The sequence below is a fragment of the Dermacentor variabilis genome, chromosome 4 (assembly GCF_050947875.1).
Source record: "Dermacentor variabilis isolate Ectoservices chromosome 4, ASM5094787v1, whole genome shotgun sequence".
Taxonomy (NCBI): Eukaryota; Metazoa; Arthropoda; class Arachnida; order Ixodida; family Ixodidae; genus Dermacentor; species Dermacentor variabilis.
Window position 1 is genome coordinate 196,013,112 of NC_134571.1, and position 12,800 is coordinate 196,025,911.

Genomic DNA, 12,800 nt, shown 5'->3' on the forward strand with positions numbered 1-12,800 from the left:
TCTGCTTATGGAATATCTGTAAGCTTTAGGAAATAACCGCTGCAGCTGTAAACACTATCGAGTGTGAGTTTTCGTTGCGCCATAAAAAAGACTAGATCCTGATGAACCGGTTGTCAGACCCTTTAAGGAAGGCATTGTAGTGAAGTAGAGGCGGCACTCTCGGAACTGTAGCTAGTGTCAGAATTCATCAATCATCAACATCAATCATGATCAATCATCAACATCTGTTCGTGAATGGCAACATATCCGACATATAAGCGATTCTAACAATTGAAACGATTGTACCTACGTGACGCTGTGTAATGTGCATGGTCGCGGCAGTTCCGTACACCCTGTGCTGTACGCGGATTTACACCTTTACGGGCTTTATGTGTCTATAAATACCACCCTTAAACACTTCGTAGTGTAAGGGTGTTAGTTGGGGAAAAAGTTGCACCCTTAGAGGCTAACTGCAACGAAATTCTGGATTGCTTAAGAAGCCCAGTTTTAGATAACTTGTACGTGCAGCAACCTCTTCGGAACATTCACGCTTCAAATTAGAACGAATGCTTCAGAAAACTCTCGCAAAAATGGACGATTTTCATACCAAAAGCTTTAAGAAAAACGCCGCCCCGATCACTCTCCGGAAGTGAAGCACATTTTGATTGTAGAGAACCAGCGCCTGGGTCGTCTGCTTCCCTTGCTTTTATATCGTCCCCGTGTACAAGCGAACGGGTCCCGCAAGACTGCTATAGCCACAGAGTTAGTGTACACTGCTATAGCTGCTTCACGCGCTGCGCCCACGATGTTCGTTTAATGCGATGTATTCCCGTTGTCTAGCCGGTTTCCTGTATCCGGTTGTCTACCTTCAAAGCGCGTGGAGCCTCGACGCGTTCTGTCTCCGCTCGCAGATCGAGAGTGCATTGGAGCGACCAAGCTAAAGGCGCGCATTTAGTACGGCGTAACGCGCCCGTGATCCGTGCGCGTCGCAGTTACTCTACGGCAGCGAATATTGCAAGCTCTACAGTCTAGCATGGCCGGCGCGGCAGTAGAACAAGTCCTGTCTCACGCCGGAGCCGCTGGAGCAGTGTGCGTCGCCCACTAGCTTGGCTGACCAGCAACAAGCACTGAAGCGAGCAAGAAGAATTCGCACGTTCGACAAACAATACAGTGCTCCCTCCCCACGCATTTCTGCGCTTGCGCTGTGTCCACAACTGGTATCCGCGGCGCTGCGGGCCGCGTTTAACGTGCTGGACTATACAGACGGTGAAAGTCTGGCGATCTTAACATGGAGGAAATGCACTAGAAGGAAGTTTCACGTGGCAATCTTGACGCCTAGTATTAAAAAATATAGAGGAGAAATACGCCATAGTCACGTGATAGGCAAGCGGTATATTCCAGGCGGGCTCGCTTTGGTTGCATCTGCTGCGGGGATTTCGGAAGAGGCGCACATGGTAGGCATGACAAACGCGCACGCCGCGGTTAGTGTAAGCTCAAGCGTGTGACGCAGACGAGTTTGTGTTGTGTCAGTCACGTAACGCACCGAACCACCATACGCTCCGCAGACGCTGCTCACCGCTTAAGCAGCAGACAGGAGCCAAGGCTTTATGTAGCCAAAGAAGGCCTCGGTTAAGCGCCATTGTGGCAAACAAACCGAGGACCACCTCAAGCAGGGCCCGTCGCGCTTCGGGGCGGTTTCAGCGAAACGCGGACACCTTTCGTGCCCGCAAACATGTACAGGTGATCAAGCAAGAGCCTAGATTCCGCAGCGACTCCTTTCCCGTGGGAAAAAAATCACAAAGAAAGGTGACGACAATCAAAGCTTCCAAGCGAAAAGCAAAGTGCTTTCGTTGCCATTCGATCTTCACCGAGTGGAATGGTTGTCATTTTTTGCGTTGCAAGTCTGGCGTCGTTGCTCGTTTGGAGGTGCCCGAGCTTGCGATTGTCGTTTTCGTTTAGCATCGCGGGAGGGTTCTTCATCGGTGGTCGGTTCGCGCCGTTTAGATTCTCGTTGTTGTTCCCTCCGGCGCTCCTCGTACGCATTTTGTTCTTCGCGTGCACGAAATATACATGTCCGGCCCATCGATAACGCAACTGTTTTTTTACCGCCGATACCTCTTCTGTTTATATGCTGCGATAACCTTGACGTCACGCTATTGTTCACGGCGGGTGTTCTAATCTGTCCGCATTTTGACATCTGCGCCGCCACACTTCACCCGCATTGGTTTGTTAAAAATTGCTAAGTTCGTTTCTGTTGGCGGACGCCGAAAAAAACTACGGAAGGTCAGTCATATATAGCTTTCGCTGTAAAATTCTTTCCTTCTTGTGCCCAAGGATGGACCGCTGAGCCGGATACCCCTAACATATTTAAGGCCGTGCAGGCCCATTGCTAAGGCAGGCGGTCCCAGTCGACGCTGTCATTCTGTACAAAGTCTTCGGCCTCTTAGCAGATCGCCAACAGCAGGCGCTTCTCAACAGCGAAACGACGTCGCACCACACAATATAACAAAATATTGCACGTAAATCTGCAGGAAACGCGACGACTTCAGCGTTTCGAGTGCAGACTAATGCTATCGATTTATCTCACAACGAAAGACGCACAGCATATCATTGTAGTAAACGAAAACGCGACAAGTATACTGCAAAACATCTCGTCTTTTCAGAGGTGCGAGACAGCGAGACAAAAATTAGCGAGAAAATACGCAACGCGTTTCAAGGTGCACAACAGCTGATTAGACGGAACAGTAGACCACGCTCGGCCATTCTGAACGGGGGTTTCAAGGCCAGAGCGCTGTAGACTCCAATAACCGCGGGTGTAATGGCAAGTGATGCTTTGAAAATTTTGTCGTCATGCGTAGGGCGCCTCAGTCTTCCTCCACATTTCAAGGCAGCGCATTTGAAACGAAGAACGACGGGCGCGATAGGAGAAAACCGCCCGTTACTTTCTGCTTGCATCCATGCTTGTGTCGGCACGCACCACTAAATGCTACCACGTACTAAACGATCTCGAATGCTCCGGCAACCATGTGGGCCGATTCGTACTCATTAGACACAGCGCACAAGGCCCCGAGAGTGGAAGGGGGAAATCAGAGGAGGTTATCTTGCCCTGGCTAGCAGAATAACGTGATGCTTTCTCTCAGTCTTGTAATAAAACTGAAATAATCAGTATGACAGGATAATTATCCTTGCTTAATGTAACTTCTTCCTCTTCTCTCTCAACCTTTAAACGACCACGACTAAGATTATTTTGACATACTCATGAGTGGAGTTTGCTCGTATATGTTTCTATATATGGCTGCAGTGTCATGAATTTCAGAAGGCAATATGCTTAGAATGACAGAAAGTTGAGCTTGTTGGGAGAGATTCCTCTTAGAAAGAGGTAAGGCGTGCAGATACGGCCACAAGTGAAAACGACAGAACAAACGCCGTACATATCTTTACATGGCGCTTGATCTGTACTTTTCTCTTGTGTCTCCGTCTGCACGCCTTACCTTTTTCTTCCATGAGGGCAACCTACTGCTCTTTCGTTCATGCAGTTAGCAGGCGATCCTGTCGGGCAAGTTTGTTCATTTGCGTTAAAAATTGTTCTCTACCATGAGTACAACTTATATTAAGTTTGCGCTGGCAGTCTCTATTTTATCTCCCTTTGCTTTATGATTACCTACCTGTCTGAAAAATTGCTGCTAGTCTTTAGTTAATGCTATATGTGCAAACTGAGCCGCGTCATGTGCTGTGCAGGCCATCAGTATTTCGTTTCACTGTTGTAACAGTTACAAATCAATAAACGTGAAGCTTATACACCTTAAGCTTATTATTTTCAACCCACTGTATATATCTTAAAAAGTAAACCAATCAGCTGGGGTTACAAGCATGCAGAGTTACTTTGCACATATCTTTGGACAGCAGCACTGTGTACTAAAGCATAAATCAACACAGGATCAGCCAAAATATTGTAGTGATTAAGCAATGCTAAACGAGAAAAATTTGAAATGACTGAAGAACACAATACAGAAACAAATACAGCCTCGTGCAATATTCATACTAAAAAGAGGCAAGAAAAAATTGAGAAACCATTCCACTCTGTGAAAGTGGATGACCAACGAAGCTGAAGCGCATCACGCAAGGTTAGACAAGGGTAATGTATTTATTTTCATCATTTGCTAATGGTTGTGACGATACCGTTGTGATTACTGTGATGTGAACTGGTTGGATTGTTAGAAGCTTAGTGAGATCCTTGGCTAACATAAATTTATGCACGATCGTTCTTGAGTAGCTGAATGGCTTGGATTTGTGTGCCACTCCAAGGGAAGCCCTTCTAGAACAGAGTTAGCCCTTTCTTGTCTGGTGTTTAAATGGCCACACTTAAATATCCAACGATGATCACAGGGGCACGGCTGATCTATCGAAAGTACGTGGTCATGAACTTGTGGATGTCACACTTGCGTTTGCCTGGAGATTCATACAAAGGGCATATGCAAATTCCGTCTTTCGTTTGTACGGCACAGACTTACCCACATTTGGTGGGACTCCTCTCTTGCAATTCAAGGGCGCATGGTTGTACGTACATTCGTGAGTGTGTGCGCTGTTCGCAAACAATTCTCATATGCCCATCGACTTGAAACAACGCATCTTAATTTATTGTCTCATTTATCATTCTTTATTATTATTATTATTAGGGGTGGAGTACTTGAAGCCTGCTTCACCACCGCTGCGTGTCGGCCAGGTACCGCGCCATCTCCGTGATCGGCCACGCTCACCCAGGTGTATTTTTATTCTTGACGCACAAACACGAAAAATGGACACGCACTTTCGCTGTAGTACAGTACAGACACAAAAAACGTCAGTTTCATGAGAACAATCTAATTTTGCGAGACGCTCTTATTATAGAAAAGGCTATGTACAAAATAACGAGATATCCAGGAAATAGTCAGCTTCGCCTAATTATCTTAACCTGCCGTAGCGCAGAGCTTGCTGCAGAAAATAATATGAAATTTGGTCTCTGAGCGCCGCGGCTGCAGGAGGTCGATTACTGCTGGACACTGCATTTGCTCCAGCCTTTGTGATGGCATGCCTCCAATACCAATCCTGCATTTCTCGCCGCACACTGCGTCACCATAGCTTACAGGGCAGTACGCCCAATCGACCATTAAAAAATTGAGCAGGCACACTGATGCGTTCACCAGCTCAGTGAGCAGCTCAAGTTGTCCCGCGGCAGTGCCAGGAAAGTCCTCCATTGTGACACTATGATTCTGAATGGTTTCCCCGCGCATCTTCACTCCTGATAATTCAATATTCTTTTACTGTCGTTAAACTACCTCCCTGGATACGGACACATTAAATATGTGCGAAACGGAAATGCTGCGTCGCCTACCATTAAAAAATTATGCAGAATCTCCCCTGGCGTTGTCTAAGTATTCGAAAGCGTACCCCAAAATTTAAGTTGGCCCACCCCCAAATTTCAGTTATGCCGTTCCTAGATTTGAAGCTGGCTCACTCCCAAATTTCAGTTGATCCACCCCTCAATCTAAAGTTAGCCCACACCTAAATTTCAGGTTGGCCGACTCCTAAATGATAAGTTCGTTCACCCCCAAATTTAATTTGGGCCACCCTAAAATTCAAGTTGTCCCACCCCCTAATTTCAATTTGGCCCACCCCCAAATTTCAGTTATGCCAACCCTAAATTTCAAATTGTCCCACCCCCATATTTTATGGGGCCAGCCCTCAATTTTAAGTTCACCCAACCCCAAATTTCAGTTGGCCCACGCCTACTGTAAGCCTTTCCATGCATATTTTATGCAGCCCTATGTACCCCCATGGTTTTCCATAAATCTGATTATATCTGTATTCTCTCTGACCAATCTTATTATTATTTCTTGTTTAAATTGTTCCTTGTCACTGATAAAGGTACCAGTCAACTACATTTACAATATTATGACGAATAATATCTTAACTTCGTAAATTACGCATTTTTACGCAGTACACTGTAAGGGCGCTCAATAAGCTGTGTAATATTGTTTCTGTGCCTAAGGTTATCTTTTGAGAAAAGCATTGCGCCAGTATTTAAAAAGGAGAGACACCAAACTAAGAAAAAAGCTGTAAAGAAATAAATGTTAGCTGGGCGATTTGCAGAAGTCGCAGGAAATTTCCATAAATTATTTTAATGCACGTGAAAGGGCAGAACTTCTCAGAAGCCTTTTGGTTTGATATTCGTGTACGTGGGGTAAATATGGTTTAGAATCATGCATGCACTAGCGAAACTTACGTGAATTCACCTGACACGCTTTTCCTCCTGATTTAACGTTCACTACGTGGGTACCATCGTATAGCTTTTGTGATTCCCATTTGTTTGATATCCATGTCTGCATGGTTGTGAATGACCCATAGGTCTGGCGAAAGTTACTTGAATTCATTCATGTGACACCCTTTTCTTCGTGGTTTGACGTGCACGACGTGCGTCCACCATCGCAGAGCTCCTTCGAAGCCCGATCGTTTTATATCCATGGTCATATGGTTGGGAATCAGGAATAAGCTGGCGAATGTTACCTGAGATTCCGTGACACTTTCTTCCACGTGATCTTCGATGCTCTACGTAGTTATAATAGGAGAGATTGTTCGAAGCTCGTTCATTTGATATCCGTCTCAATGGGGCTTGTAGAAAACAAAATTATGAGATGTCCCATGACGCTGTTTTCAGCTTGTTTTTATCAGATTTAGAAACCAATGGCTTGTTGGTGGAAGCCCCTTTCTTTCAATGCATGTCAGCAAAGTCATCGAACCGCTGCCTTCTCAGGACCTGTTCATGGCAATAACATAACGTGCATTATTGCAGTGCATTATTGGGATGATGTATCGCGTAGAAAAGCCATTTTCGTTGCTACATCACAAAGCTCTTCAAGAAGATTCTTCAGTTATTTATGGCCGCGCGAAATTATATGATTTCGTCGTGATGTTGAAGTGTCTACGACACCTCCGAAAGTGCATATTCACTTTGTATTAAATTCCAAAGTAAATATTTGAATTCATTTGCGTTAGATTAAAATATGTGGCGCGCACATTAAATTATTTGGCACTGGGATTAAATGCGTGACACCTGTATTAAATTGACTGGCGCTTGGTCTAAAATATCTGGCGCTTGGACGGTAAATTGCCGAATGGTCAAGCACGATCGCTTGTATACAAGCACGATCGGCTTGTTTTAGTCGGGCTATGGCTCTCAAAGTCGGCCTACGTTGCTTAGGCTGTAACGCGCAACTTGCGTTTTTTTTATACACAGTGCCCTGCATCGCATCCTTCAGAGCCATTTCACGACGGCTGTCAAGGAACATCCTGTGCAGCCCGCCAACGATACAATAATACAAACAGCACGGTCGGTGGGACGTAATTAGGCCACGCGCAACGACACAGTTACGCACAGCACATGCGAACTCATCTTGAATTACCCGGTATAGAAGCTTTGTTTAACTGTTTTCAACCGGCATTTATCGTGCTCGTCTGCTTTATTTTTCACTCGATACAAAGAAGATTCCTTCAGATGTGCAAGGAACTGTTGTGTACATTGTGGTCCTCGCCTTCTGCTATAATTTGCACTTCAAATTTATAAAAATGTAGCACACGAATAACCAAGTCTTAACCCTAGACCATGACTCCCAAAACAAGGCACGGTAACGCAGACCCGCGGCGAAACCAATATATATATGCTAGAACTCGAAGTGCACACGGCGGTAATAGCAGCATTTAGCACTTAAATTGCTGATGTACTAACATCTCTTAATTTTTCAGGAAACATATTACTGACAAGCCCTTCGTGAGGCATAGCTCTGGGCCACTTAATCGCCAAGCAAGAAGTTCCCTTATAAACAGCTCCTTAAACACGTAATTACGCTTTCTGCATAATAAAAATCATATTTCTTTTCAACAATACACGTAATTTGGGGTACTGTGTCATTTCTATAGATTGATAATTTCTCACTGAGCAAATACCTGAGCATCGCTTCTTTTAAGTCTTAGCAATATGGGAGAACTATGAGTCGCTGGGGTGATATGGTGTTTGGGCTGGCATTTCAGTTTCGTATGTTGGTGTAATCATAACTGTTGCTGCAGGTTTTTCCGGCTATAGAACTTACGCTTGAGAAGGTAACGCGGTCGACTCCATGCTGCAAGGATAATCAGAAACAAAAGCACACAATATAATGCAAAACTCCTAAAGAGCTATGAATGTTTGCGTGCACTTATCGATCGATTGACCGCCGCAGCGGAAACCTAGCTAGGTCACAAACAATTAACAGTTGTTTCTTTTACCTGCAAAGAGGCTTTATAATGTTTCCAAAAGTGTATTATCACGAGAGCCAATGTTATGGAGAAAGAAATCGATAGCATTTACGTCTACCTTAGCGTACTTATTTTAGTTTCACTTTCATTCCACCTTTATTTCGATTTTGCTTCATCGTCATCATCATCATCATCATCATCAGCCTATTTACGCCCATTGCAGGGCAAAGGCCTCTCCCATACTTCTCCAACTACCCCGGTCATGTACTAATTGTGGCCATGTTGTCCCTGCAAACGTCTTAATGTCATCCGCCCACCTAACTTTCTGCCGCCCCCTGCTACGCGTCCCTTCCCTTGGAATCCAGTCCGTAACCCTTAATGACCATCGGTTATCTTCCCTCCTCATTACATGTCCGGCCCATGCGAATTTCTTTCTCTTGATTTCAACTAAACTATCATTAACTCCCGCTTGTTGCCTCACCCAATCTGCTCTTTTCTTATCCCTTAACGTTACACCCATCATTCTTCTTTCCATAGCTCGTTGCGTCGTCCTCAATTTCAGCAGAACCCTTTTCGTAAGCCTCCAGGTTTCTGCCCCATATGTGAGTACTGGTAACACACAGCTGTTATACACTTTCCTTTTCAGGGATAGTGGCAACCTGCTGTTCATGATTTGAGAATGCCTGCCAAACGCACCCCACCCCATTCTTATTTTTCTGGTTATTTCAGTCTCATGATCCGGATCCGTGGTCACTACCCGCCCTAAGTAGATGTATTCCCTTACCACTTCCAGTGCCTCGTTACCTATCGTAAACTACTGTTCCCTTCCGAGACTGTTAAACATTACTTTAGTTTTCTGCAGATTAATTTTCAGACCCACCCTTCTGCATTGCCTCTCCAGGTCAGTAAGCATGCATTGCAATTGGTCTCCTGAGTTACTAAGCAAGGCAATATCATCAGCGAATCGCAAGTTGCTAAGGTATTCTCCATCAACTTTTATCCCCAATTCTTCCCACTCCAGGTCTCGGAATACCTCCTGTAAACATGCTGTGAATAGCATTGGAGAGATCGTATCTCCCTGTCTGACGCCTTTCTTTATTGGGATTTTGTTGCTTTCTTTGTGGAGGACTACGGTGGCTGTGGAGCCGCTATAGATATCTTCCAGTATTTTTACATATGGCTCATCTACACCCTGATTCCGTAATGCCTTCATGACTGCTGAGGTTTCGACTGAATCAAACGCTTTCTCGTAATCAATGACAGCTATATATAAGGGATGGTTATATTCTGCACATTTCTCTATCACTTGATTGATAGTGTGAATATGGTCTATTGTTGAGTAGCCTTTACGGAATCCTGCCTGGTCCTTTGGTTGACAGAAGTCTAAGGCGTTCCTGATCCTATTTGCGATTACCTTAGTAAATACTTTGTAGGCAACGGACAGTAAGCTGATCGGTCTATAATTTTTCAAGTCTTTGGCGTCCCCTTTCTTATGGTTTAGGATTATGTTAGCGTTCTTCCACGATTCCCGTACGTTCGAGGTTATGAGGCATTGCGTATACAGGGTGGCCAGTTTCTCTAGAACAATCTGACCACCATCCTTCAACAAATCTGATGTTACCTGATCCTCCCCGGCTCCCTTCCCCCTTTGCATAGCTCCTAAGGCTTTCTTTACTTCTTCTGGCGTTACCTGTGGGATTTCGAATTCCTCTAGGCTATTCTCTCTTCCACTATCGTCGTGGGTGCCACTGGTACTGTATAAATCTCTATAGAACTCCTCAGCTACTTGAACTATCTCATCCATATTAGTAACGATATTGCCGGCTTTGTCTCTTAACGCACACATCTGATTCTTGCCTATTCCTAGTTTCTTCTTCACTGTTTTTAGGCTTCCTCCGTTCCTGAGAACCTGTACAATTCTATCCATATTATAGTTCCTGATGTCCGCAGTCTTACGCTTGTTGATTAGCTTAGAAAGTTCTGCCAGTTCTATTCTAGCTGTAGGGTTAGAGGCTTTCATACGTTGGCGTTTCTTGATCAGATCTTTCGTCTCCTGCGATACCTTACTGGTTTCCTGTCTAACGGCGTTACCACCGACTTCTGTTGCGCACTCCTTGATGATGCCCATGAGATTGTCGTTCATTGCTTCAACACTAAGTTCCTCTTCCTGAGTTAAAGCCGAATACCTGTTCTGTAGCTTGATCCGGAATTCCTCTAGTTTCCCTCTTACCGCTAACGGATTGATTGGCTTCTTGAGTACCAGTTTCTTTCGTTCCCTCCTCAAGTCTAGGCTAATTCGAGTTCTTACCATCCTATGGTCACTGCAGCGTACCTTGCCGAGCACGTCTACATCTTGTATGATGCCAGGGTTCGCGCAGACTATGAAGTCGATTTGATTTCTAGTCTCACCATTCGGGCTCCTCCACGTCCACTTTCGTCTAACCCGCTTGCGGAAAAAGGTATTCATTATCCGCATATTGTTCTGTTCTGCAAACTCTACTAATAACTCTCCTCTGCTATTCCTAGAGCCTATGCCATATTCCCCCACTGACTTCTCTCCAGCCTGCTTCTTGCCTACCCTGGCATTGAAGTCGCCCATCAGTATAGTGCATTTTGTTTTGACTTTACCCATCGCCGATTCCACGTCTTCATAAAAGCTTTCGACTTCCTGGTCATCATGACTGCATGTAGGGGGATAGACTTGTACCACCTTCAATTTGAACCTCTTATTAAGTTTCACAACAAGACCTGCCACCCTCTGGTTAATGCTATAGAATTCCTGTATGTTACCAGCTATTTCCTTATTAATCAGGAATCCGACTCCTAGTTCTCGTCTCTCCGCTAAGCCCCGATAGCACAGTACGTGCCCGCTTTTTAGCACTGTATATGCTTCTTTTGTCCTCCTAACCTCACTGAGCCCCATTATATCCTATTTACTACCCTGTAATTCCTCCAATAATACTGCTAGACTCGCCTCACTAGATAACGTTCTAACGTTAAACGTTGCCAGGTTCAGATTCCAATGGCAGCCTGTTCGGACCCAGGTATTCTTAGCACCCTCTGCAGCGTCACAGATCTGACCGCCGTCGTGGTCAGTTGCTTCGCGGCTGCTGGGGACTGAGGGCCAGGGTTTGATTGTTGTATTCATATAGGAGTTTGTGGCCAAGTACTGCACCAGGGTGGCCAATCCTGCTCTGGTGAGAGAGTGCGTTACCGGTTCAGGTCACCGGAATCAGGCCGCACTCCAGGCCTGTTTGTGCAATGTTCCCAACACACGGTTTTTTTTGTATTTTCCGGTGGAGAATTGCGCGGCACCGGGATTTGAACCACTGTCCTCTTACACGGGAGGCGGATACTCTACCGTCCCCGCAGGAGTTAAATTAAAAATTAAATTATGGGGTTTTACGTGACAAAACCACTTTCTGATTATGAGGCACGCCGTAGTGGAGGACTCCGGAAATTTCGACCACCTGGGTTTCTTTAACGTGCACCTAATTCTAAGTACACGGGTGTTTTCGCATTTCGCCCCCATCGAAATGCGGCCGCCGTGGCCGGGATTCGACCCCGCGACCTCGTGCTCAGCAGTCTAACACCATAGCCACTGAGCAACCACGGCGGGTCCCGCAGGAGTTGTGCGCCTCATTTCACCTACAGTGGTGCCCTATTTGATCAGTCAAGGTGGACCAATCTGAGCTCGATTATACCGCACGGATGGCACTCGGCTAGAGAACCTGGTATTTATGACCTGCACATGTGTGGCCATATATAATTGACCATATATATCTTTTTTTAAGGAGGGTTCCCGTACAGTGATAAAAGAAAGGAAAAGACATTAGAAAGAAAAAGAAGAAAAAGATTTGGGGGAGAAAAAGCAACATAAGAGGTGATTTGAACTCGGGACCCTTGGACATTGCCCGGAAAGATAGCTCAGTCAGTTGGTTCGTCAGGCCCCAGGTAACTTTCAAGCGCCATAGCTCCTGCTCCGAGCCTCATACTTACGTGGAAAGGGACTCATGTTGTCCGCGATAGTCGCTTTTCGTGGTTCCGAGTGGTTGGAAGGCATACTTTCTTGGAAAAATGGCCGCCCGAGGAGAAGAGCGAACTTGAGCGGCTTTAGACACTAGGAAAGCTGCCTTAAAATGTTTAGACTTGAGGGAAAGTTTCGTTAACAAACTATAACACGGCATTGAGCCCTCGAATACGACGAGAGAAATTATTGAGACGTGGAAAACTCCCTTGAAATAAATATGGTTTGCGAGACAAATGCTTGTAAGTATTGAACCTCTTAAAAGACGAGGGGGAATAAGCGCTCACCGAGAGGGCATCGTCCGCGCGAGACCACCACCAGGCACCTTAATGAGACGGGGAGGACTCTGCGTCCGGAACAAAGCCTCCCTTCTCCGCCGGCCAAGAGGGGAAAACGCGCTTTCCGATCGCTCAAGGTTGCGCGGACCTAGTATAACTCTAGCGTCTAGGAAAAGCTTAAACAGGTGCGAGGGCGGCACGCATAGCGTGGTAAGCTAGCCGCCAGAATATCTATCTCAGGCACTGCT